The following is a 27,608-nucleotide window of genomic DNA, read 5'->3' on the forward strand; positions in this document are numbered from 1 at the left end:
TGTGTGTGTGTATATATATATATATATATATATATATATATATATATAGAGAGAGAGATATATATATATATATATATATATATAGAGATATATATATATCTATATATATATTCCACTGCTACTCAAAAGTAGCGGTGCTTTGCGGGATATTAGGAGGACCTGTGTGTGTTTTTAAGGGAACAAAGCTGTTTCCACCAGGTTTTTACAGAAAACGCCACGTTGTATTTGTTAGAACGTTAGAACGTAGATACAGTTTCATGCAAATCTCCGTCCCTTTAGGAAGGAAGCCAGCGTGCCGGCTTTGAGATAAGAAGAAGAAAGTTCTGCATTCTCCGTGTCCCATCGCCTTTTGATGAATGCATATTGTAGCTGCTCGCATCCCTGATACCTGGCTTTTATTTCATCGCGCTGCTGCTTATACCCAACACACAAGAGAGGCTTTGTAGCAAGATCCCGCGGCCTGATTGCAAGCTCTTGGGAGCAGGGACTTCTTTTCCTAATGTTTACCTTTATGTCTGTAGCGCTTATTCCCATTACGCGCTATATTCTTTTGCGATGCGTTGCAAGCCGATCTGGAAGCAAAGGGGTTAATGCAGTGTCTCGCATGTGACGCAGGCCGCTAGTTAGGCGTCTTCTAGCGTGAAAGGGGTTTTACGGCAGAAGACTGCTTAGTAAAGGTGGGCTTAAATGTCTTATTCCGGCTTGAGCCGTCTTGACCCCTCATCAAAAGCCAAAAGCCTCAGTAAAGCCGGCACTGGCTGCAGGGTTTCCTTTAATGAGGTCAGGTGCCAAATATTTACTGAGTACCCCGAGAAACAACACCCCCTGGGACAGAGGGTGTGCGCAGGGCTAATACCGACGACTTCGGAGAGGCAAAAACGGCATCGAAACTAGATGCCAACGCTTGATCACGGAGCTACAGGTTATCAGAGTGTAAGCTCCTGGGCACAGGGACTGTGTAAATGTCTGTGTGTGTGTCTCTGTATCTCCTGCAGCATTGTGTAAGAGATTATTTTTCCTGTGTAGTGTGGAATACTCCCCCCCAACTGAGTCCCCCCCTCCCCCCCATACTCACAGCTGTCAGAGTACCTCAGTATTCGCCTGCAGCATTTCATGTCAGGGTTAAAGCTCAGTGATGAGAGAGATTTGGAGGTTATAAGGCAATCATACAACATTTTAGTGGAATAATCCACACTTTAAAGACTCAGGCTCCAATGAATGTTACAAGGTTATTGATGTTGGGAAAGACTGAGTGAGCCTTGTGTACTGAGTACAACTCGCGCTAACTGAGTGCCACTTTACTGCCGACCTCTAATCTCCTTTCTTCCGGAGAGATTGGGCACCATAGGACCAACGTTTAGAAAGGTAATTCCATGACTACAATCCTATTGTTACCTATAGACATGGAAGGATTGGATGGTGACCCCACTTCAGCAGAGCTTTAAGGTAAAGTTATAGTGTCCCCTGGGAAGGGCGTGTGTGATAACACTACCTGGGAGGGTGCAGTGCAAATACTTCAGTGTGTACATGTAATGCAGGATGTGAGGTTCCTGCAGCATATCACAGTGCAGGGAGGTGTGTGCATGGAATGCAGGAGGTGCGGTTCCTGCGGGGTATCACAGTGCAGGGAGATGTGTGCATGGAATGCAGGAGGTGAGGTTCCTGCAGCGTAACACAGTGCAGGGAGGTGTGTGCATGGAATGCAGGAGGTGAGGTTCCTGCAGGGTATCACAGTGCAGGGAGGTGTGTGCATGGAATGCAGGAAGTGAGGTTCCTGCGGGGTATCACAGTGCAGGGAGGTGTGTGCATGGAATGCAGGAGGTGAGGTTCCTGCGGGGTATCACAGTGCAGGGAGGTGTGTGCATGAAATGCAGGAGGTGCGGTTCCTGCAGCGTATCACAGTGCAGGGAGATGTGTGCATGGAATGCAGGAGGTGCGGTTCCTGCAGGGTATTGTGCAGGGAGGTGTGTACATGTAATGCAGGAGGTGCGGTTCCTGCAGCATATCACAGTGCAGAGAGATGTGTGCATGTAATGCAGGAGGTGAGGTTCCTGCAGGGTATCACAGTGCAGGGAGGTGTGTGCATGGAATGCAGGAGGTGAGGTTCCTGCAGGGTATTGTGCAGGGAGATGTGTACATGTAATGCAGGAGGTGAGGTTCCTGCGGGGTATCACAGTGCAGGGAGATGTGTGCATGGAATGCAGGAGGTGAGGTTCCTGCAGGGTATCACAGTGCAGGGAGGTGTGTGCATGTAATGCAGGAGGTGAGGTTCCTGCATGGTATCACAGTGCAGGGAGGTGTGTGCATGTAATGCAGGAGGTGAGGTTCCTGCAGGGTATCACAGTGCAGGGAGGTGTGTGCATGGAATGCAGGAGGTGAGGTTCCTGCAGGGTATCACAGTGCAGGGAAGTGTGTGCATGGAATGCAGGAGGTGAGGTTCCTGCAGGGTATCACAGTGCAGGGAGGTGTGTGCATGTAATGCAGGAGGTGAGGTTCCTGCAGGGTATCACAGTGCAGGGAGATGTGTGCATGGAATGCAGGAGGTGAGGTTCCTGCAGGGTATTGTGCAGGGAGATGTGTACAGGTAATGCAGGAGGTGAGGTTCCTGCGGGGTATCACAGTGCAGGGAGATGTGTGCATGGAATGCAGGAGGTGAGGTTCCTGCGGGGTATCACAGTGCAGGGATGTGTGTGCATGGAATGCAGGAGGTGAGGTTCCTGCAGGGTATCACAGTGCAGGGAGGTGTGTGCATGGAATGCAGGAGGTGTAGTTACTGCAGCGTATCACAGTGCAGGGAGGTGTGTGCATGGAATGCAGGAGGTGCGGTTCCTGCAGGGTATTGTGCAGGGAGGTGTGTACATGTAATGCAGGAGGTGCGGTTCCTGCAGCGTATCACAGTGCAGGGAGATGTGTGCATGTAATGCAGGAGGTGAGGTTCCTGCAGGGTATTGTGCAGGGAGATGTGTGCATGGAATGCAGGAGGTGAGGTTCCTGCATGGTATCACAGTGCAGGGAGATGTGTGCATGGAATGCAGGAGGTGCGGTTCCTTCAGGGTATCACAGTGCAGGGAGGTGTGTGCATGTAATGCAGGAGGTGCGGTTCCTGCTGGGTATTGTGCAGGGAGGTGTGTGCATGTAATGCAGGAGGTGAGGTCCCTGCTGGAATGGGACATTCAGTCGCTGCCCTCTCGCCCTAGCCATGTCCCCGCCGACGTTTTGCTGCAGAGTGACCCTCCACCACCGCCGCTCCGCACCTTGGCCCTCCGCGTCCAGACGCTTCTACTACCTAGGTTAGCCTAATGGACGGGCCAGCCCTGGGTTAGGGTAAGGGGTTAAGGTTTTTAGGGTACCGTTAGTAGTCGGGGTTAAGATTAGGGCTTGTTAGGGTAAGGGGCAGTGGCTGGGTGTCCCAGCGGCGAGGTCACTTGTGGCTAAACGACGGTGAAGATTTGTTCGCAGGAGAAACGGCTGCAGCCAGATGTCCCAGAGCGGGTCCCTGTGGGGTACCAGCATTGGGTGTCCCCGGTATACACGAGTATTCCCTGCCATGTAGATTTGCTGGAGCCCTGCAGCCTAATTAGAGCTGTCTGATTGGCTCCCGTCACAGATATATTAGTTAATTGGCCGGAAGCTCATGGCTCTGGCATGTCCCCTTGCCGGGGTTGTGGATTATGCTGCTGTGTGCGGAGTCAGCGGCCCCGTCACTTGGGATGGTCATTACTTCCTCGGAGGGGCAGTGAGGGACGTCTCGACTTATTAAGGATAGAGAGAATCCATCCATTAACCTTGACTGGGTGTCTACCGCTACCCCCGTGCACAGACCCCGGGACCGAGGCATCAACATCGCGTGCGGATTGTGATTTGCCGTCAACATTTTAGCTCTAAAATCTAGAACAAACCTTCATAAAGATTCTAAGTACTTAGATTGTAAGCTCTTCGGGGCAGGGACTCCTTTTCCTAATGTTACTTTTATGTCTTTAGCTCGTATTCCTATTTACTGCTGCGAAGTGCTATACAAATAAAGAGATACATACACACATATATACAGGCATACCCCACATTAACGTACACAATGGGACCGGAGCATGTATGTAAAGCGAAAATGTACTTAAAGTGAAGCACTCACTTATCTCCACTTATCGATGCATGTACTGTACTGCAATCGTCATATACGTGCATAACTGATGTAAATAACGCATGATATAGTCTCCCCGCTTGCGCACAGCTTCGGTACAGGTAGGGAGCCGGTATTGCTGTTCAGGACGTGGTGACAGGCGCATGCGAGAGCTGGCGTTTGCCTATTGGGCGATATGTCCTTACTCGCGAGTGTACTTAAGGTGAGTGTCCTTAAAGCGGGGTATGCCTGTACATACATACATACATACACACATACATACACACAAGGTGCGTCATATGTATGAAGTTTGATGTTTGAAATTAATTTTGACATGTTCATAATCTTACTCCAATCATACCTAGCCTGATCATACTCAGATACATACATATACCTAGTCCGATCATACGCAGATACATACACATACCTACTCTGATCATACTCAGATACATACACATACCTAGTCCGATCATACGCAGATACATACACATACCTAGTCCGATCATACTCAGATACATACACATACCTACTCTGATCATACTCAGGTACATACACATACCTAGTCTGATCATACTCAGGTACATACACATACCTAGTCTGATCATACTCAGGTACATACACATACCGACTCTGATCATACTCAGATACATACACATACCTGCTCTGATCATACTCAGATACATACACATACCTAGTCTGATCATACTCAGATACATACACATGCCTACTCTGATCATACTCAGATACATACACATACCTAGTCTGATCATACTCAGAGACACATACCTACTCTGATCATACTCAGGTACATACACATACCTACTCTGATCATACTCAGATACATACACATACCTACTCTGATCATACTCAGATACATACACATACCTAGTCTGATCATACTCAGATACATACACATACCTAGTCTGATCATACTCAGAGACATACACATACCTAGTCTGGTTATACTCAGATACATACACATACCTAGTCTGATCATACGCAGATACATACACATACCTAGTCTGATCATACTCAGGTACATACACATACCGACTCTGATCATACTCAGATACATACACATACCTTCTCTGATCATACTCAGATACATACACATACCTAGTCTGATCATACTCAGTTACATACACATGCCTACTCTGATCATACTCAGATACATACACATACCTAGTCTGATCATACTCAGAGACACATATCTACTCTGATCATACTCAGGTACATACACATACCTAGTCTGGTTATACTCAGATACATACACATACCTACTCTGATCATACTCAGATACATACACATACCTAGTCTGATCATACTCAGATACATACACATACCTAGTCTGATCATACTCAGACACATACACATACCTAGTCTGATCATACTCAGATACATACACATACCTACTCTGATCATACTCAGATACATACACATACCTACTCTGATCATACTCAGATACATACACATACCTAGTCTGATCATACTCAGATACATACACATACCTACTCTGATCATACTCAGAGACACATGCCTACTATGATCATACTCAGAGACACATACCTACTCTGATCATACTCAGAGACACATACCTACTCTGATCATACTCAGACACATGCCTACTTTGATCATACTCAGAGACATGCCTACTCTGATCATACTCAGAGACATGCCTACTAAGGGCGCCAGAGAGGGCACATATTATGTTGGTACAATTTCCAATGGTGCCCTGTGCCACCTTTAACCTGCTAGCCCCTAACTCCAGAACCTGCAGCTCTTTAATCTTACTGCACAAATTCACTAAGGCTGCGTCCATACAGGGGCAGACCGTGCGGACGCGTCCGCACCCTGAGCGATCAGACTGCCTAAAGGCAGTGATTGCGTCTATACAGCGTGTGGGCGCGCTGAAGCGGGAGGGGGCGCGCGATGCGTGTGAACTCAGTAAAAACTGATTTCTCAAGCGATAGAGCGGTCACGTGAGCGGTTCGCCCAATGAGGGCGAACCAGCTCCGTGACGTCACTGGCCCGCCCATAGACACGCCCCCGGGCGGTGCGCGTACTAAGGCCAGGGAAAGCACCACCTTTCCCTCAGCCTCCGCACGCCTCCGCACGGGCTTAGTGTCTATGGACGCAGCCTAATCCAGTACACCCAAAATCCCCACTGATACACACAGACACACTGATGTACACACAATACCCCACTGATACACTGATACACTGTATCAGTGCGTCTACATGTATATCTCTACATAGACATAAAGACACGCGTCCTCTTTACACTGCAGAACACCTACCTCCCAACCCCCCTCCGCACACAAGCATGAAAGTGGATCATTACTCCCGTTAATACCCACCCAGAGATTGTAGTCATCGACCCACAGACACAACCCCATGAGCACGGGGGGAAGAAAGGGTTAATGACCCTCCCCCCCAAAAACGAGAAGAAAGTTAAACCGATCAACATGGCAGCAAAAACTATCTAATCCTTCTTCCGTTGGAGCCCTGCTGGCCGCTCGGTCCCCCGCTCCTCGGAGGAGTGATGGAAATGGGAATTTAAACAAGGCTCACGCTGAACAAATGTGAGGCAGAAAGTTCCCAGCGGGGAGCGTTCCCGCAGAGAGGGACGCAGAGTGACAGCCGGGGCTGCTTTTAGAAGGCAAGCCAAAACGCCACGCTCTGCCCCTCCAACCATGTCACCTGCACTCTCAGGTCGGGGGGAGAAGTGCCTGGCATACGTTAACTCCTTCCCGGCCAGAAAGATATCCTCGAGTGTTCAACGGGTTAGGGCAACTCGCCCTGATTCTAATAATAATAATACCCTTTTACTGTCTTTTTAGAACTGACAAGCGTCCGCGCAGAATTTTGCAGGTACCGTGTGTCCCTGTCGCCAAAAGCTGACAGTCTAAGGCAGGGGGGCTCAACTCCAGTCCTCAAGACCCCCCCCCTCCCCCTCCCGGTCAGGTTTTCAGGATGTCCCTGCTTCAGCACAGGTGGCTCAATCAGTGACTCAGTCGAAGAAAGAGCATGAAGCAGAGACTGTTGAGCCACCTATGCTGAAGCAGGGACTGATTGAGCCACCTGTGCTGAAGCAGAGACCGATTGAGCCACCTGTGCTGAAGCCGGGATATCCTGAGAACCTGATCTGTTGAGAATCCCTGGTCTAAGGGATAGATCCACAAAAGCCCGCCATTTTAGCGCTCATATTGGGAACGGGCTTTATTCTTCGTTGTATTAACGGGGGATCCTCAAACCGAATGAGATGCAAGAATAACGTCCGTTTGTCAAAGTAGCAGCGCTATTAACTTGGATTTTCATGTCTCAGAGACGCGATTTCCAATACACTGTAACGCGCGTTATTATTAACGCACGCGACAAAGACGCGTTACTCGTGTGCATTACCAAAAGCCAATGCAAATCTTATTGAAATATTGACTAATGTAACATTTTAACACTTATTGATCTTTTTCCATCATTTATAGTGTCCATTCTACATTAATTTGAATTGTACATTAATAAAGAAGTAAATATGGATGGATATTGGTGAGGTATGTATGGATATACATTACTGTACATACAGTCATCGTTACATTATGTACCATACTAGTTCACACCAACATATCACTTTATTCACTAAAAACCATAATACAGTTTATGATGCGTTTCAGACATTTATATGATCCATAATAACATTTTGTAATGAAAGGGTTAAGTCCCATACTCGGTACTTTGCTTTCAGGCGATTCCCAGAAAAAAACCTCAAAGATAATCAGGGTCTGGGGGCTGGGGGCTGGGGGCTGGCAACGGCAGCTTTTGGAAGATCTTAAAATATAGGGTTATTACCGTGTGCGCACATGACTGGAGGTCTGAGGCAGGGGTGCGCTAACTGGGGGTGCGCCCTCCCGGGGGGGGCGCGACATTTTTCGAGGGGGGGGGGGGGGCAGTAGTTGCAGAGGCCCGGCACTCTTCCCCGAGGCATTTAAATTAAATGGCGGGGGGGGGAGGGTGGATCGCGTGAGGCCTCTGCAACTTCCCTTATCTTTTTTTCGGCGACAAGGGCATGGCAACGTGACACGCCGAAGACAAGTTAAGGAGGGGGGCGCGAGCAGGGGGGGAGAGCAGGCAGGGGGGCGCTGGGGGAAAAGTTTGCGCACCCCTTGTTTGAGGATCGCCGTTGTTAGGTTAACTGCGCCTTACCGTGTGATTTGGATATGAGTAGAGACGCGCGAATCGCGTGACACGCAGCGGGTCGGTCGGTTCCTTTGGTCACCGGATCAATCTGAAAACGGCGATTCGCTGATTTTTCGTTGTTATTGCCAATACACTCCGCGGATCCGCAATCTGTGGACGGATTTGTAAGACTCCGCCAACGCGTTGCTGAATCCGCGGATTGGATTCCACAGATCCGTCCACCGATTGTATCGAATGGCGGTGTGTGATGAGTCCGCGCGGATTAAAACCGACCCAACGGATTTGGGGGTTGAAAATGCGAGAAAATCCGGGATACGGATTGGGGCAGATTCGCCCGTCTACATATGAGTCAGCACAACGTCCGCGCTCCGGATATCCATACGTAAAATGGCGATAATGTTACGGTAAAATTGTAACGCACTTCTGTGGCTCCACCCCCAATTCTGTTGCCCCGAGGCTTCCCAGGGCACTGAAGAGGTTAATGTGTGTAGCAGTAACAATATCGCCGGTCCTTCGGGCCTTGAAGAGTTAATGTCCCAGATGCTGATTTGAATATGCAAAGTATATTCAAATGATCCAAATTAGCATATCCCAGGTATCCTCCGTTTTGTGCACGTGTCTCTCCACGTGTTGTGTAAAGGTGTTTTGGGGTAGGTTTATAAGTAAATCTCTGCTTCCTCTCACCCCTGTGTTCCCCTAACGCCTCCTCTCATCTGGCCCCCCCCCTCCCCCAACCCCCCTCCCCGTCCCTCCCCCACCCCCTCTCCCCATCCCTCCCTCCCCCACCCCCTCTCCCCATCCCTCCCTCCCCCACCCCCCCGGTCAAAAATGTTTGTTTTAGACAATGTTTTGCAAAAGGGGTCAGTTTCGCCATATATTTCCTGAAAAAGTCCGGCGACTGTGTTGCACATCTCTATGCAGCACTACAGGGGTTGCGATATCTATCTGCAGCCTCCCACCACAATTTCCCTAGCAGCCCACTCGGCCCCTCTTAACGTCGGCCTCAGATAGAGAGATGCTGTTGCTTTTTAATCCGTCCGAGGCCAGAACACTAATCCCTAATCATGGCCAAACTTTTTCTCTCACCGCCGCCTGGCAGAAATTCTCACACTGAGCTCACAGAGCAGAAACGGCCCTTTCTTCTGGTGATAAGAAGCTTACCGGCAGCACAGCCGGCGTCTGCAGGTCGTACAGCCGTAGGAAGGGGGGAAGTTGATAAGAGACAACAAGCATCAGATCGGAAAAGTTCCCCGTACCCAACTAAACTTGCACAGAAAGTTGCAAACCCTTTCATCCTCTCCCAGAATATACACAACCTTGGTGCTACAGATGGTACCCAAACCATGGCCTGCAATACCCACCAATCCGGGCGCCCCACTGGCCTGCCCATTAGCGAGACTGGGCCCCAGGGAATCGCGCCCCAATGAGCCCCGCCCACTCGCCACCACTGGGCGTGTCTGCCCCATGGAGCCCCCCGCCAGGCACATTTAAATCACACTTGCGCGACAACAGCCGGGACGAAGGCAACACACACGCCTTTACATGTCCGCCTCCACCACAATCCGCGAATACAACCAGCAACAATATAACGGTATAGCCATACAACCGTGCGGTATCCCGCACCACAGGTGTGACGGAGCCTTCCGGGACGGGGAGCGGACCGAATATCCCGCTCCTGCCCAGGATTTGAATCTCCCCGTCCCGCACATCTCTCCTTGACGCGGCGGGGGAGAAGGGGCCAGAGAACGGGGGCCCCGTTGCCAAAGGGGGCTCCAGGTCTGAAAGGACTATAGTCTAAAGCAAAGTAGGGCCAGCTCCAGTCCATAAAGGCCATCAACAGGTCAGGTTTTCAGGATATCCCTGCTTCTGCACAGTTGGTTCAAAGAGCCACCGATTGAGCCACCTGTGCTGAAGCAGGGTGTAACAGGGGACTTATCCCTGTTCACAAATGTGCCTCTAATCCAGCAGTGTGGTGGTTAACTGCTGGTAGGCAATTAACTAACACCACCTGGCTGATTGCTTAGAAAAGCCTGTCTTTTGAGACAGGAAGTGAGACTCCTTTGCTCACACCTGAGCTGAACTTTGGAGACAGCGCAGAGATTCCTTAGTCCACAACTGGGCTGAACCAAGGAAGGGCAGATATCTTGAGCGACAAGCTGACCACAAGACACAGGGGACAAGATTCTAACCTGGAGCCTGACATTTTCTGTGCACACAAGGGTGTGCATCCAGGAGAGCAGAGAAGCTTCCCCTACAGCAGCCCAGCTAACAGATAAGACTTTTTCTATAAGACTATTATCTAGGTCTGTGTATTGATAAATGTCTCCATGATTTGGGTCTGGAAAAGAGCCTAGCTAACCAACCCAGTCAGAGAGGGCTGAGCTACATGTGTAGATAGTCTCCAAAGCAGAGATAGGTTTTCTTTGTTTGGCTCACTATTTCGCTTATGTTGTTTTTTTTTGCTGTGTTTTAAGCGACAGGCACAATAAAGCCTTGTTATGATTTCACCTTACAACAGTCTCCATTGTGTACCTCTGCACATGTCCTCCTACATATTGTGTCAGAAATTTGGGATGAGAGGTGGCCTTTGAAGTTTAAAGGGCTGGAGATTGCCTGTGGAATTTTCTTTTGTGCTTTTGCCTGCATACAGTCTTGCAAACAAACCTGAGCAACAAAAACAAAGATTCACCTGCAGCAGAGATCAGAATTAAAGGGATACACACCCAGGCAGGAAACTTACACTGCACTGAAACCTACAAAACCACAGATGGACTCTTTTCCCCAATCCTAAGAGGAGAGAGACTGCTGAAGCAGCTAAACCTTATTTGCCAAACACAAAGTGTAATATGGTCATTGAAATAGGGGTTTTGCCTTCCAGCCATAGTCAGGGTTCAAGAAGTGAGTCAGCCCTTAAAAAGGGATAGGTGTTTGTTGTTTTCAAAAGTTTCGCTGAAGCAGTGAATACAGATGGTGACCCACGAGCGGTACTGATTTTGCAAATAAAGGTTGCCACACCGCATAGGGCTACCAGCTGTGAATGGAGTATATGCAGAAAAGTGTGAAAATTGATACAAGACTGTGCTGAAGCAGGGGAATTTTTAGCAAACAAATGCCGAGTGTAAAATTGCCCTACCGGGGAAAAAGTAATTGCTGAACTGTGTAAAAGGTATTCCAAAGCCAATTGCTGAGTGTTGAGTCACCCTGCCGGGAGTGAAAGAAATATTCCACTGCAAAGAATGTTTTTTTTCTGCAAGTAAAAAAGTCTACCTATGTATCTTGGGAGCAAAATAGATACCCAAAGTGTGAAGTGTGAATGCCATAATACCCAAAGATGAGACTGAAAATTACTGAACTCAAGCAGAAAACCAAATTCTGTTGCTGAAGCGGAGGAATTGCACCTAGCAAGTAAATGGTGTAAAGCAAACAGAAGTTTTTTCCTAGCAACTACACATTCAGCATACCTAATGAGAGATTACACCTAGCAAGTAAATGGTGTAAAGCAAATAGACATTTTTACCTAGCAACTGCACATCTTGTATACCTGATAAGAGAAAATGCATGCACAGTACTGCTGATATTGTAAAACTTACCCAAGAAAGAAAAGTCTACAGAGATGCCTGTGAGAGCTACGAACTCTACAAGCAAAATATGCCCACCTGTAGGACTACCACAATTGGGTGTTCTAGCAAATACAGTGGCAATAGCGCCTCCTGAGGTCAGGAAGAAAATTACACCTGATAGCCTAAAAATGGAGGACAAGATGCAGCGTTCCTGTAATGAACCCTACCCCACGGAAGAGTGGCCCTTCCAGTCCAATAAAGAGGAAGACATCTCTTACGGGGAACCCGAACCGAGTCACACCCACAAAACACCCCAAGAATGGTGGGGGTGCCTGAACTCGGCACGAACCGAAAAGACAGCTCCCTTTGATGACGAATATGATCAGCAGGAGAAAGAGCGGGAGCAGTCGATCACCGAATATTTCCGTCAGCTTTTACAGTTGCAAGAAAAGCCGGGTGGATCCAGTGACGCTGGTAAAATTTCAAATGAAAATGGAGACCCCAGTATCCCTGAAGGGACGGTGTCATCCAAATCAAAAAGGCGGAAAAAGAAAAAGAAAAGCGGTTCTTCACTTACCGTGGAAGGAACAGACACGTCCGCAGATCCTTTGGAGGAAAAAGGGGGCCGAGTTGCCCTGCAGCCTAGAGAAAATTGAGAATTCGTCCCGCGGTTAACCGAATATCCAGAGGGCCCAAGGCAGAAGTCGTGTACCCCAAAGAAGTGTCTGTCCGGTGCCAACAGTGAGGAACCCTCAACCAACCATCCCAGGGAAGCGGAGCCAGAACCAGTGAGTGTCGATCCCTTGACCAGCCCTGAGGATGCCCTGAAAAATGCCATGCGTGACTGTGATATACTCCGTGAACAATTGAAACAAAAGAAAGATGGTTACGCGGAGCTACTGAAAAATAACGTGAAGCTACAGGAATATGTGCTCGCAATGTACTCTGCAGCCAGGACAGAATTGGACGATCTCAAGACTGAGCTAAATACTGCAAACGCTACTATTTCCGCCATGGATGAAAAGCAAAGCCAATCTGATAAAATGATGGCTAAGCTGAAGCGGAAGTATGAGGAGGCACTGAAGCAGATGACAGTCTTCCAGCAAGAGGTTCACACTCTTCTCATAGAGCTGAATGCCTCACAACAGGAGGTCAACAGTGTCCGGACAGAAGTGGACGTATCTCAGAAGGAGGTTCATACACTCTGCAGAGCACTGGATGCCTCACATCATGAGATCAACAGCTGCCGCACAGAACTGGAAGTCTACAGAAAGGAACTTCACAGTCTCACTGAGGAGCTGGACATTTCAAGGAAAACTATCCTACATCTTAACTTAGATCTCAAAGTCTCTCAGAAGGAGCTTCAGAACCTAAACCTGGAGATGGAAGTCTCACGCCAGGAGACAGCCCGCCTCCAAGCAGATGTGCAAAAATGGAAGGTGGAATGCAAGGAGGCCCTGAATAGTACAGAGACTGAAAAAAGAGAAAATGTAAGATTTAAAAAGGAAAATTCAGAGTTGACAGAACACGTCAAGGGAAAGAATGAAAAGCTGCACGTGCTTAAAGAAATAAATAAACTTTTGAAAGATGAAAAGTTTGAAGCAGAGCACCGACTGCAGAACCAACTGCAAGGTCTGCGTACACATCTCCAGTATGCTGAGGAGAAGCAGCAAACGCTGCAGGAAGAAAAGCTGCTAAAGAGGTACAAGCGCTGCAGGAACATCTGAATACCCAGTACGTCCCCACAGAGCAGTATGAGGAGCTAAAGGCCACGCTGCATGTCTTCAGAGCATCCTTGGAGGCGGAGCTTCGATACCAGGTGACTGTATGAGAGGGAGCGTGAGAAGGCTCAGAAACTGGAGCAAGAGCTGGAGAGACAGAGAGACTGTTCCATTCCCTTGAGTCAGTACACCAAGGAGAAAACAGACGCAGCGGCAACCTTAACGACAAAAATTACAGAGCTCCAGAATATGAAGGAGACACTGATACAGACTCAGAGAAAGCAAAGTGCGCAGATAAATTCCCTGAGAAGAGACTTGCAAGACCCACTCAAACAGGTTGAGATTCTGCAGACCAGTAACTTACAGATTTCTCCAATACGTACGGAAAAAGGTATTGGCTCTGCTCAAGCACCGGTATCCCACAGTAACTAATGCCCGTGAGGACAAGGGTACAGTAAGAGTTGGGGACTCCACGCACCTTCAAAACAAGATTACGAAGTTTGAGCCACCTAAGAGAGCACTAGCCAAACCTACAGCTGCCCAACAGGCAACAAACAGAGGTAGGAGTGCAGAATCAAAGCCAGAAGAATCCTTAGCTGAAGAAGCTGAACTGGCGACTCCGTGGTGTGGAGAAGCTGCAGAAAGACCACTTCAAGAGCAGAAAACTCTAAGGGCTAGTCCTAACTGCTCTACAACTGTTGCCATACACTTTGTCTACAAAAAGAGGAGTGCCCGACGCAACAGAAATCACAAGACCGCGCACGCGATAAAAAGACTTTACGTGGAAAAAGTCCTCCTCGAGCGACTGAGGAGTGCTGATCTCAAGCATCTTCGGGAGGAGACAAAAATAAACTGGAGAAAGGGCTCCAATCCCAGCGGGACAGAGGGTTCTCTTCCTCCATCCACTCTCATTCAAGTCACAGAGATATCTAGAATGAGAGTGGAAGGATGGGCTTTGGCTGTTGTAAGCCCGAGCTTCCCACAAACAGGGGAGGTATGTAACAGGGGACTTATCCCTGTTCAGTAATGTGCCTTTAATCTAGCAGTGTGGTACTTAATTACTAAACACCACCTGCCTGATTAGATTGTTTACAAAAAGCCTGCCTTTGAGACAGGAAGTAACTCCTTAGCTCTGACTGAGAGCTGACCTTTGGAGCTGACCAGTCTTGAGCTCTGCACAGCAGAGCTGATTTCAAGACACAGGGAAAACTACTACACCTGAAGCTGAACCAGGAAGTGAGAAGATTTTCCCTCCAAGAAACAGATAAGACTTTTATTCTTAAGAGACTGCTTATATCTGCTTATTTCATGTTATATGTTTTGGGGCTGCGAGACATGCTTGACTAAGGGAGATGTGAATTATTGCATAGTGTTTCACTAGAAATACTCCCAAGTGAATAGAAGCTTTGTTCCCCCCCCTGTGTTTGGATGGATTTCCTGATGAAAAGGAAAAGGTACAATAAAGCCTTATTATAATTTCACATTATAAACGTCTCCAAATTGTGTACCTCTGTGAACGTCCGTCTACAGCGCCGCTTACTGCATGAGGCCCTAAGTCTTGTTTTCTCTTTCTTTATATATATATATATACACACATTTTTTAATTATATATATATTTTTTAAATACAAGCGTCAACAGTACAAAGGTATAATGGGATCTTTCCTGGCAGGGTGCGGACTGACTTCCCGCCCCTTCACAGGATTTAAGTAACCCCCGTCCCCTCCCTCCACCTGACCGGGAGAGGGGTGCTGAATCCAGCTAATCATAGAAGGAAAGGGGGGGGGGCTGCTAGCCCTGGCCCTGTCGCCTATGGGGTTCACATTTCGCCCACACCCTATTCACAAGCAGATACCGCAGAACACTTTCAGCACCCTCAACAACACATCGTGTACAGCTGTGCGTTCCTTTTACCCCAACCTTGCAGCTGTCACATATCTCATGTGTGAACACATCGCTGGGTGAATATAAGTCAGCATCCGTCCAGCCGCACCAGCCAGACGATCATTTTCACGAGGATTAAATGGAATCTGAGCGCGGAGTTAAACGGAAAACGTTCCAACGTCCGTCTGATTGTTCTGCATTGTGCAGAAATATTACGAGGGAGTAATTGCCTGTCTTGATCCCAAGTCACTTGCAGAACGAGAGCCCGAGTTCTCAGCACGGGGCAATGCAACGAATGTTGATGTTTTTCGCAAAGGCTGACACAGCGTCCCTACCAGGGCAACTAACAACGGGTCTTGTTGCCATGGGAGAAACGCCGTAAGAGTTTTATTTTTTTTAATTTTTTTTTTGCTGCTATAAAGCAAAGTGTTATAAATATTCATGCAGAACCATGTGGTTCTGTTGTGCTTCAGAGTTGAACCCGTTCACTGCCAGAGGTTTCTGGTCTCTCTGGCACCGAAGGGGTTAAACAGTATGCCCAGCTTGAAACTGCAGGGTCCATAACAGGCCATCGGGCTCTCAGGAGTTTGGTTACCCCCGAGGCAATATGACCAAGCCGTTAATGGTAAGGCAAACACCTTTGACACAGGACTTGCTTCTGTATGAAAGATACAAACCCTGCTGCTGATTCGAATGTCTTATGTTTGGTGCAAAGCAAATATAACGTGTGCTGCATTCACTCGGCTCAGACAGGTCTGCAACCCTGCCATTCCCCATTATCTCTTGGCCTTACAGTGCTTCCACGGCAGACAGGGATTCTGGGTAATAGACATGCAAGTGAGCACTCACAGTGTCGCCGTTTCGTCCTATCAATATTATACAGCTTCTCGGCACAGCCGGGGTTAAATAAGTGCACAGTCAGTAACCCTACTCACAGACAGCTGTTTATTTGGTGTAAATCATTAGCCAGGGAAGATTTATGGAACTCGGTCCTTGGGGGGTATTTAGTGCCGGTAAAAGGGGGGAACGACACCCTGGTTTTCGTCTGTTGACACTTTTGGTGCTTTTTCTTTTATTTGCATTTTATAATTTAGGTTTGGCAGTTTAAATATATCAGATCCCAAACCCAGGTTTTCAGGATATCCCTGCTTCAGCACAGGTGGCTTAATCAGTCCCTGTTTCAACACAGGTGGCTCAATCAGTCCTGCTTCAGCACAGGGGGCTCAATCAGTGGCTCAGTCTTCAACTGAGTCTGATTCAGCCATCCGTGCTGAAGCAGGGATATCCTTAAAACCTGACCTGTTCGGGGGTCTTGATGACTGCAGTTGAGCGCCCATGCTCTGAGCCAGCGGTGCGCAAACTGGGGGGCGTGGCGGTTACAGAGGCCCCGCGCTCTTCCCCGTGGCATTTCAATTAAATGCCGGGGGGAGGCATGAGGCCTCTAACTCACTTACCTATCTCTGCTGGGTCTTGGGCGAGGTGTCGCCATGGCAACGCAGCATCGAATGGCGCCGCGGGGTCATGTGATGTCACGCATCGCCATGGCAATGTGCGTCACATGACGCGGCGGGGTCAAGTCACATCACATGACTCGCGACGTCATTTGACGCTGAGTCTTAGGAGAGGAGGGGGGAGGGGCGCGAACGATGCGGCTCCCGGGCAGAGGGGCGCAGCTCAAGAAGTTCGCGCTCCCCTGCGCTAAAAGCAACGCCCCAGAAGGCTGCGAGTTTTACTCCTATAATGTTGGTATCTTTTGCCCTGTTTTAAAAAAACAAAACAAGAGTAAAAACACATTTTTCTAGTGTGAAAAAAATGATTTCATGTAATATCTATATTCTGAGGTTACCATGGTAACCTTTAGACGGCGCTGGGCTCTGTGGAGAGCTTCATTTTAACCTCCCGGACGCTTAATATTTAAAACTCTTATTTCTCCCAAAGAAGAAGCAGGTAGGAAAATAAGGCAGTGCACGGCCAAGGAAACAGAAGGAGGCTCCCGGCATGCAGCATCGAAAAATATTTATTCCATAAAACGTGGACCAGATGTCCCCCCTAAGTCACAGTAGGGGTCCACCAACGCGTTTCGGGCAGTATGCCCTTTCTCACCTTGAGCCTCCTTCTGTTTCCTTGGCAGTGCACTGCCTTATTTTCCTACTTGCTTCTGCTGCCTACCTGGGAGATCGCACGCCTAAGGAAACATCTGCAGTTGGACACTCCAGGAGAAAATAAGTGAGTGTTACTTATGGGTCGCTGTACCCTTTTTTTTCTCCTTTACAATTGGGACTCTGGTCTGTACTATTTATATATGGTGCCGCTGGCATTAGGTACTAGTCCCCTAACCCTATTAGGGCTACGTTATGATATATGCTTATATGGAAGGAGTTCATACCAACTGCAGTTCTTTATATTAAAAACAGGACTTGTTTTTTCTGATGCACTGGCTTTCTACATACTCCCGAAGAAGAAGGATCAAAAAAAGAAAGAAACCGCATTGGAAAAGGCAAGAAAAGATCTCTTACCGTGAGTAAATAAATAAACCGGTGAAATAGGCGATGAACAGACAACAGCTTAAACCTATACGGAGGACCACTCCCATTCCCATTGGGTGCGATCCGGCACTAGAAAGGGAGGTCTCTCCCTGCCTGGCACATATAGAAAGAGGTCTCTCCCTGCCTGGCACATATAGAAGGAGATCTTTCCCTGTCTTGCACATATAGAATGTGGTCTCTCCCTGCCTGGCACATATAGAAGGAGGTATCTCCCTGCCTGGCACATATAGAAGGAGGTATCTCCCTGCCTGGCACATATTGAAGGCGGTCTCTCCCTGTCTGGCACCTATAGAAGGAGAAATCTCCCTGTCTGGCACCTATAGAAGGCATTGGCTCAGTTTGTCTGAGAGACAGGACAGCGTTGGATATATAGTGTGCGAGAGCAATACAAACGCGATTAACCCTTTAATTCCCGGGCATGCCAGCAACACTTTGCGCTAACCCAGGGGAGGGCAACTCCGGTCCTCAAGGGCCACCAACAGGTCCTGTTTTCAGGATATCCCTGCTTCAGCACAGCGGGTGCAGTCTTCGACTGACCCACTGATTGAGCCACCTGTGCTGAAGCAGCGATATCCTGAAAACCTGACCTGTTGGTGGCCCTTGAGGCCCACCCCTGATCTAAAATGTGAGTTGCTATTGAATTGTTATCAATTTTGTTTACCCCCCCCCCCTCTTACTTCTTCATTCCCCCGGTTTACGTTCTGCGTTCCCAAGTCCGTCCGTTGTCCTGTATTCTGTAATCACGTGCATGCTGATTACTAAGCGCGGGGCCTCTTTAATAATGGCGGCCAGAGTGACTTTTCTAAGGATCACGGCTAACGAGCATGTGTAATATTATTCATGAAGCAGGAGTGCAGGGCTAAATGATCAGAATTTAAGGTGTGCAGAAAAGGTGTGATACTGCTGAGCACTTTTAATTAAATGTATATTTAACCATACACATATTTATTTATATATATATATATGTATTAGTAAACAGGGCCTATACCATTAACTCCTTCAGTGCTATGCACCTTAAAACCCACCTCTTAAATGAAGTATCCCAATAGCCTGGACTCGTGGCTACTGTCCCACAGTTATTCCTGCCAAGCACTGCCATCTACTTACTCCCTCACCTGCTGCCTCTGTAAGTCTCCCAACATTCCACTTAGATTGTAAGCTCTCCGGGTTAGGGATTTCTTTTCCTATTGCCTGACTTTGCTGCGCTTATTGTATTATAGTTCCCTGTACTGTACAGTCTTTGCAAAGCGCTGAGTACACTGTGGGCGCTATATATAAATAAAGTCCTGAAGGAGCGGCTCAGTGAGTAAAGACACCGACTGAGTGTGAAGCCGGGGAACCTGGTTCAATTCCCAGTGTCACCTCCTTGTGACCTTGGGCAAGTCACTTTATCTCCCTGTGCCTCAGGCACCAAACACATAGATTGTAAGCTCCACGGGGCAGGGACTGTGTGTAACACTCCTATGTGCTGCGTACCGCGTGCTACACTGTAACTGACGCGCTCTGAGTCCCATTAGAAGAACAGTGCTATATAAAATAAAGTTACTACTAATATTAAAGATATACATACATTGCGTGCCCCTCTTCCAGGGAGATGTGTACGAGCGCTCGCTAATTCCTATAGGTCTATATCCCCCCTGGGCCATTTCATATCTGGAAGCAGTGCTGCTTCTATCCCCTCCCTATAAATATGTTGCTATAATCATTTCGATTTCTCTCTCCCCCCAAGCCCATCATCCTCTCCTCCGGCCCTGCCTGACTAACTGCTCTCGGACTCATCTTCTCCCCGCCATCCCTGTCCTTCTCTGATCTCTTCTGTCAGCAGCTGTTGACAAAGCAAAACAGACGGAAATCGGTTCTGTCATTTTGTCCTGTCCCTGCTCTTCCCCCCTTCAGTGTCCCTCATCGCCAACTCCCCCCTGTCGCCCTCATTCACTTCCATTAGCACTGTGGTGTTATGAGTACATGTCAAGGTATGCTGCTTTCTAAATCGCACAATTCAGGCCTGGCTCTGCGAGCACAACCATGGCACTGATGCTTGGACGGGATCCAGCTGTTTTTGTCCGGGTTTAACCCTGCGGGCGCCACGGTGCAGGTCTTTCGATGCTCTGTTGATCTCTCCGACACTGTGATGTGCAAAGATTTCTAGCAGTGGCTGTTGGAGGAATTCACTGCAGAGCAAGGAGTGATAAGCAGATGTAAGGGAAAATATACCCTGTTGTATTAAAGAGGTGTCATTTCTGCACAGTGGCAATAGAATGGATGGAATGATAGCCCAGTTACAGAACAGAGATGATAACAGTGCACTGATTACAATGGCAGTGCGGACAAGAAACAGGTATACGTGAAATGATTGCAGAGGTGCAAAGAAGATAACAGCATATAAGAACCAGTTGGTCCACAATATGATGTGTTCTAGACATACAGCACGGGGGCTGTGATGTGCTTCATTAAACACATTCTGCCCCTGGATCCTATGGCAGAGGCTAAGAGGAAGCAAACACAATGAGGGATTATTTCTCAGAACCTCTGAGCTGCAAAACGGTGGCAAGAATGCTGCACCAGAGTTATTATGGACAAATATTCCTATCGAACCCAACGGGCTTTCCTTGATGGATAAAGCGGATGTAGTCCAGTTTTGCAGCTGGGACACGTTGATAAATGACCCCCCCCCCCCAATATCCACACTGAGGGGCTTATTTATCAAGGTTTTCCGACAACAAACAGCAGCACGAGATTGAACAACGAAAAATAATCCGGGTTCTTCCTGTGAGTATTTTGTTCTCTGTAACGAAGTTGTCCCCTGAAAGGGGGATTGGAACTGCAAAACGTCACTCGAGTTAATAGAAAATAGCAAATCTAGATTTGATATAGAAATGCTTTCGATATGGATACATGGGGGGCATGTAACAACATTTCTGAAGGACAAAACTGTTGCAAATATATATATATATCATATTTATGAAAGAATAAAATCCTCTGGATAACAATGTCATTCTTTTCTTTGATAAATCTGGTGCGTTTTTTTTGCTTCAATAAGATGCTTTGCTAGAAGCCCCGTCTGGCACAATGAAACGCGTTGGTATGGGGAGATTTCATGTGTTACAGAGAGGGAGCCTTTCATATAATGTTATACATGCAATTCTATGGCTATCGCGTAGATGTGCACTGGTTACACCCAGAAGGAGCAACGTTACCCGAGGCTTCCCTAACTCATGGACCAGTGGCAAGGAAGAGGCGATGGAAGCCGGTCCGGCCACGGTGGGGTGGCCTTGTTGGTTGGGTCAGGAGATAATGGAAGTGGAAAGTTGAAGTAGGGCATGGAGGCGCCAAGAACTTTAGTCCTTAATGACCGAGGTCAAGATGGTGTCTTCAAGGGAGACAGGTCAGCTTGCAGGCTTTTTACTGGAGTTCATCTGGGTCAACGGACAGATGTTTTAAGGGTGGATTAGAAAGGATAGAGGAAGCTGCCCAGCCCCCTAGCAGGAGCCCTACTCTCTCCTTGCTCTGGGAAAATCCCGCGGTCCCCCAAGCCGATCAGGTTACTATGTCCAGAGAGGTATTACCGGTATACACATACACGCCCAGAGAGGTATTACCGGTATACACATACACGCCCAGAGAGGTAATACCGGTATACACATACACACCCAGAGAGGTAATACCGGTATACACACACGCCCAGAGAGGCAATACCGGTATACACATACACTCCCAGAGAGGTAATACCAATATACACATACACTCCCAGAGAGGTAATACCGGTATACTCATACACTCCCAGAGAGGTAATACCGGTATACACATACACGCCCAGAGAGGTAATACCGGTATACACATACACGCCCAGAGAGGTATTACCGGTATACACATACACGCCCAGAGAGGTAATACCGGTATACACATACACTCCCAGAGAGGTAATACCGGTATACACATACACGCCCAGAGAGGTATTACCGGTATACACATACACGCCCAGAGAGGTATTACCGGTATACACATACACGCCCAGAGAGGTAATACCAGTATACACATACACGCCCAGAGAGGTAATACCGGTATACAAATACACGTCCAGAGAGGTAATACCGATATACACATACACGCCCAGAGAGGTAATACCGGTATACACATACACGCCCAGAGAGGTAATACCGGTATACACATACACGCCCAGAGTGGTAATACCGGTATACACGTCCAGAGAGGTAATACCGGTATACACATACACGCCCAGAGAGGTAATACCGGTATACACATACACGCCCAGAGAGGTAATACCGGTATACACATACACTCCCAGAAGGGTAATACCGGTATACACATACACTCCCAGAGAGGTAATACCGGTATACACATACACGCCCAGAGAGGTAATACCGGTATACACACACATGCCCAGAGAGGTAATACCGGTATACACACACATGTCCAGAGAGGTAATACCGGTATACACATACACGCCCAGAGAGGTAATACCGGTATACACACACATGCCCAGAGAGGTAATACCGGTATACACACACATGTCCAGAGAGGTAATACCGGTATACACATACACGCCCAGAGAGGTAATACCGGTATACACATACACTCCCAGAAGGGTAATACCGGTATACACATACACTCCCAGAGAGGTAATACCGGTATACACACACATGTCCAGAGAGGTAATACCGGTATACACATACACGCCCAGAGAGGTAATACCGGTATACACATACACTCCCAGAAGGGTAATACCGGTATACACATACACTCCCAGAGAGGTAATACCGGTATACACACACATGCCCAGAGAGGTAATACCGGTATACACATACACGCCCAGAGAGGTAATACCGGTATACACATACACGCCCAGAGAGGTAATACCGGTATACACACACATGCCCAGAGAGGTAATACCGGTATCCACATACACGCCCAGAGAGGTAATATCGGTAAACACATACACGCCCAGAGGTAATACCGGTATACACATACACGCCCAGAGAGGTAATACCGGTATACACACACGCCCAGAGAGGTAATACCGGTATACACATACACGCCCAGAGAGGTAATACCAGTATACACATACACACCCAGAGAGGTAATACCGGTATACACATACACACCCAGAGAGGTAATACCGGTATCCACATACACGCCCAGAGAGGTAATACCGGTATACACATACACGCCCAGAGAGGTAATACCGGTATCCACATACACGCCCAGAGAGGTAATACCGGTATACAGATACACGTCCAGAGAGGTAATACCGGTATACACATACACGCCCAGAGAGGTAATACCGGTATCCACATACACGCCCAGAGAGGTAATACCGGTATCCACATACACGCCCAGAGAGGTAATACCGGTATACAGATACACGTCCAGAGAGGTAATACCGGTATCCACATACACGCCCAGAGAGGTAATACCGGTATCCACATACACGCCCAGAGAGGTAATACCGGTATCCACATACACGCCCAGAGAGGTAATACCGGTATACAGATACACGCCCAGAGAGGTAATACCGGTATCCACATACATATCCAGAGAGGTAATACTGGTATACACATACACGCCCAGAGAGGTAATACCGGTATACACACACGCCCAGAGAGGTAATACCGTTATACACATACACGCCCAGAGAGGTAATACCGGTATACAAATACACGTCTAGAGAGGTAATACCGGTATACACATACACGCCCAGAGAGGTAATACCGGTATACAAATACACGTCCAGAGAGGTAATACCGGTATACACATACACGCCCAGAGAGGTAATACCGGTATACACACACGTCCAGAGAGGTAATACCGTTATACACATACACGCCCAGAGAGGTAATACCGGTATACAAATACACGTCCAGAGAGGTAATACCGGTATACACATACACGCCCAGAGAGGTAATACCGGTATACAAATACACGTCCAGAGAGGTAATACCGGTATACACATACACGCCCAGAGAGGTAATACCGGTATACACATACATATCCAGAGAGGTAATACCGGTATACACATACACGCCCAGAGAGGTAATACCGGTATACACACACGCCCAGAGAGGTAATACCGTTATACACATACACGCCCAGAGAGGTAATACCGGTATACAAATACACGTCCAGAGAGGTAATACCGGTATACACATACACGCCCAGAGAGGTAATACCGGTATACAAATACACGTCCAGAGAGGTAATACCGGTATACACATACACGCCCAGAGAGGTAATACCGGTATGCACATACACATACATATCCAGAGAGGTAATACCGGTATACACATACACGCCCAGAGAGGTAATACCGGTATACACATACACGCCCAGAGAGTAATACCGGTATACACATACACGCCCAGAGAGTAATACCGGTATACACATACACGCCCAGAGAGTAATACCGGTATCCACATACACGCCCAGAGAGGTAATACCGGTATCCACATACACGCCCAGAGAGATAATACCGGTATGCACATACACATACATATCCAGAGAGGTAATACCGGTATACACATACACGCCCAGAGAGATAATACCGGTATGCACATACACATACATATCCAGAGAGGTAATACCGGTATACACAGACACGCTCAGAGAGATAATACCGGTATACACATACATGTCCAGTATTACTTCTAACTTTTCATTGGACAGAGTGTCCACATACAGGACAGTCCGGTTCAATACTAGACACCTGGCGACCCTACTCCTGACTGAGTGGACGCGCTCGCGCCCTGATCAGTACATCGCTTTTAAGTGCAGGAATACCTGTAAATCCTCTCGTATACAGAGCTGCTTACACTGACCCTACTGCACACCGGGAGATGTGGATTCCTGGCTACAGGGGCCCATGAATGTTAGGGAGGGGGATGCTGTGCAGGCACATGGCGGGAGCGGGATCACTGGCACATGATCTGGGAATACTTTCCCTCTAAATGAAGCTGGAGGTTTCATGATTCCGGATCATTTACAGCGACGGAACGTTAAATGCAACACAGAGGGACAGGGACTGCAAGAAATGGGTCCCCCCACCCCCCAGCCGAGAGGGTTAAACAGCAGCGCGCTGCATGAATCAGTGGGACACGGACTGGGTTAAAGGGTCGGATTTCTTCTGCTCAATCCCCCTGCTCAGGTTAACCCTTGAACTGCTGGAGATAGTATAATAGGTTTGCAGTGGGTTGCATGCTTTCATCCTAGTAAAGGGTAATACCCCCATGTTCATGTACACATGCCCACCTATTTCACCGGCCGATAACCTCCTAATAACCAGTATCCCCGACCAGTATTGTAGGGGTTAACCCCTTCACTGCCAGTGGGGCTAGCAATGCATTTTTTTCTGGCAGGGGAGGAATTACTGGGGGGGGGGGGAGGGGGAATGGGGGAAATAGGGGGTGTAAAAAAGTCAAGGGGGAGGGGGACAGTGGTCGGGAGCGGCGGAGAAAGAGGACTTGTGTGACTGTTAAATTGACAAACATATGAGACCTTTTCATTCAGCTAGTCGCTCATCCCAGCACTGCCCCCTACCCATTCCTTAAGACATCATCCTAATAGGCAGGACCCTGGCTGGGACAGGCAGACCAGGAGGAGTGATGGAGACATTTATCTCTGTGCCTGTAGCCTCTTGGTACATTTAGGAAGGTAGGTGTGCTTTGGTAGAGCCTATTGTTCTGTGATGCTGTTTGCATGTCTCTGTATACCTCTGCACTCTCTCTGTCACTGTGCCTGTGTCTGTATGGAGTGGATGCAGGGCTGGTGCTGGTAATGTCCCTGTTCTTTGCATATGCAGCAGAGTTGGGGTGGGGGGGGGGGGGGGAGCAGCCTGGGTTGGGAGTTTCTACATAAGCAGATCTGTGGGGGCTGCAGGACTGGGTGGGAAGCTCCTGTTCCTCATTAGACTTCCAGAGAAAAGCAGATTAAAGATTTGTGAATTAACAGCTGAGGCTGCTTTAGGCAGATTAGGGAGAAGGAAGAAAAGAAGTTAAGACAGGAGGAGAGAGAAAAGGTGTGCATGGGGAGAGAAGGAAGGGAAGCAAGAAAAGAAAAAGAGGAGAGAGAGCAAGGGAGAGAAGGCAAAGAAGGAAGGAGAACAGAGAGGGGAAGGAGAGACCGATTTATAAGAGGAGAGGAAAGGGAAAAAAGGGATAGAATACAGTATAGACAAGGACAGGAGAGAAGATGTAGGTGGAGGATACAGAAAGGGAGGAGAACAGAGGGAGCCTCAGAAGGATATCACATCTAGATGTTAATTATTGGGTGTCCTCCCATCTGAAAACCCCCCCCATTGAAGAAGACTCTGTGCCCAGGTACAGATAGGACAGAGCTTTGGGATTCCTGTTCCTAGCCACACAGTTGGAGTTAGGAGAGCAGCAGCCTGTGTAGGGAGCATGAGACAGGCAGGTGAGTGCTGAGTCCAGAACCGGAGCATGCATCATCTATCCAATGTCTTTATATCATCTATCTACTTACATATACTTACACTATCTATATGTCATATCAATATTATCTCTGTCTGCTTAGTGTAAATATATTTATCTATATATCATATTAATATTATCTCTCAATATACTTAGTGTAAATATATTTATCTGTATATCATATTAATATTATCTCTCAATATACTTAGTGTAAATATATTTATCTGTATATCATATTAATATTATCTCTCAATATACTTAGTGTAAATATATTTATCTGTATATCATATTAATATTATCTCTCAATCTACTTAGTGTAAATATATTTATCTATATATCATATTAATATTATCTCTCAATCTACTTTATACCTTTACATTATCTATTGATCTATCTATTTTACCACGGGATGTCTATATATAGCACATCCATATTACATATACATAGATGGATGGATGGATGGATGGATAGATGGATAGATAGAGCATGGTGCTAACATCACTAGTGGTAGCAGTTGAATGTTATTACTGAGGATATATGTGTATTTTAGGACTGCATATTGACTATGTGATGTTTGTAATTCCTGTGGATATATGATATCTTGTATATTGTGTATATTGTTCATGCCATTTTTGTGTTTACTGAGGGTATATGTTCTGTTTTAGTCATTTCTATGATGTGATATATGTTACTGGGTGCATATGGTGAAGTATGAATGGGATAGGAGATATATGTCATTGGGGGTATAGAAATGTTAGTTATATTGTTATTATTATTATTATTAATACAAGAGGCATAAATTGTAATCTCAATCCTATTTTCTACATTTGTCTTAACACATATGTACTTCTTGTCATACAATGTTACCCCCCCCCCCCCCCCCACATTGTACTGCGCTGCGGAATATGTTAGCACTATACAAATAAAAGATAATAATCAAATATGATATTACACATACATGCTGAAGCTGTTTGGGGTATGATGTGTGTTAACATAGGGGTTATATAATTCAATTGACAGAATATTAAACATTGGGGTGAGGATGGTTTATTCACTATATGGGGATGAAGGGGATACGCATGTTTTTAGGATCTTAGCATAAATAATATATATTGCATGAAAAATGAGAATATATATATATATATATATATAT

The 27,608-nt window shown here is 47.3% G+C and overlaps 1 protein-coding gene across 3 annotated transcripts in view; it reads left to right on the forward strand.

The window, feature by feature from the left end:
• Nucleotides 1-17,882: 17,882 nt before the first annotated feature.
• Nucleotides 17,883-27,608, forward strand: part of FIBCD1 (fibrinogen C domain containing 1) — a 29,063-nt gene continuing 19,337 nt past the window's right edge. The window contains exon 1 of one of the 3 annotated variants that reach the window (XM_075584564.1): nucleotides 17,883-17,985. The gene's annotated coding sequence lies outside the window, so the exon portion shown is untranslated. Of the gene's footprint in view, nucleotides 17,986-25,521; nucleotides 25,680-25,918; nucleotides 26,439-27,608 lie in introns of those variants that run through there. The other 2 variants (XM_075584563.1, XM_075584562.1) reach the window with 2 other exon arrangements.

This window comes from Ascaphus truei, unplaced genomic scaffold, assembly GCF_040206685.1.
Source record: "Ascaphus truei isolate aAscTru1 unplaced genomic scaffold, aAscTru1.hap1 HAP1_SCAFFOLD_650, whole genome shotgun sequence".
NCBI classification, from domain to species: domain Eukaryota; kingdom Metazoa; phylum Chordata; class Amphibia; order Anura; family Ascaphidae; genus Ascaphus; species Ascaphus truei.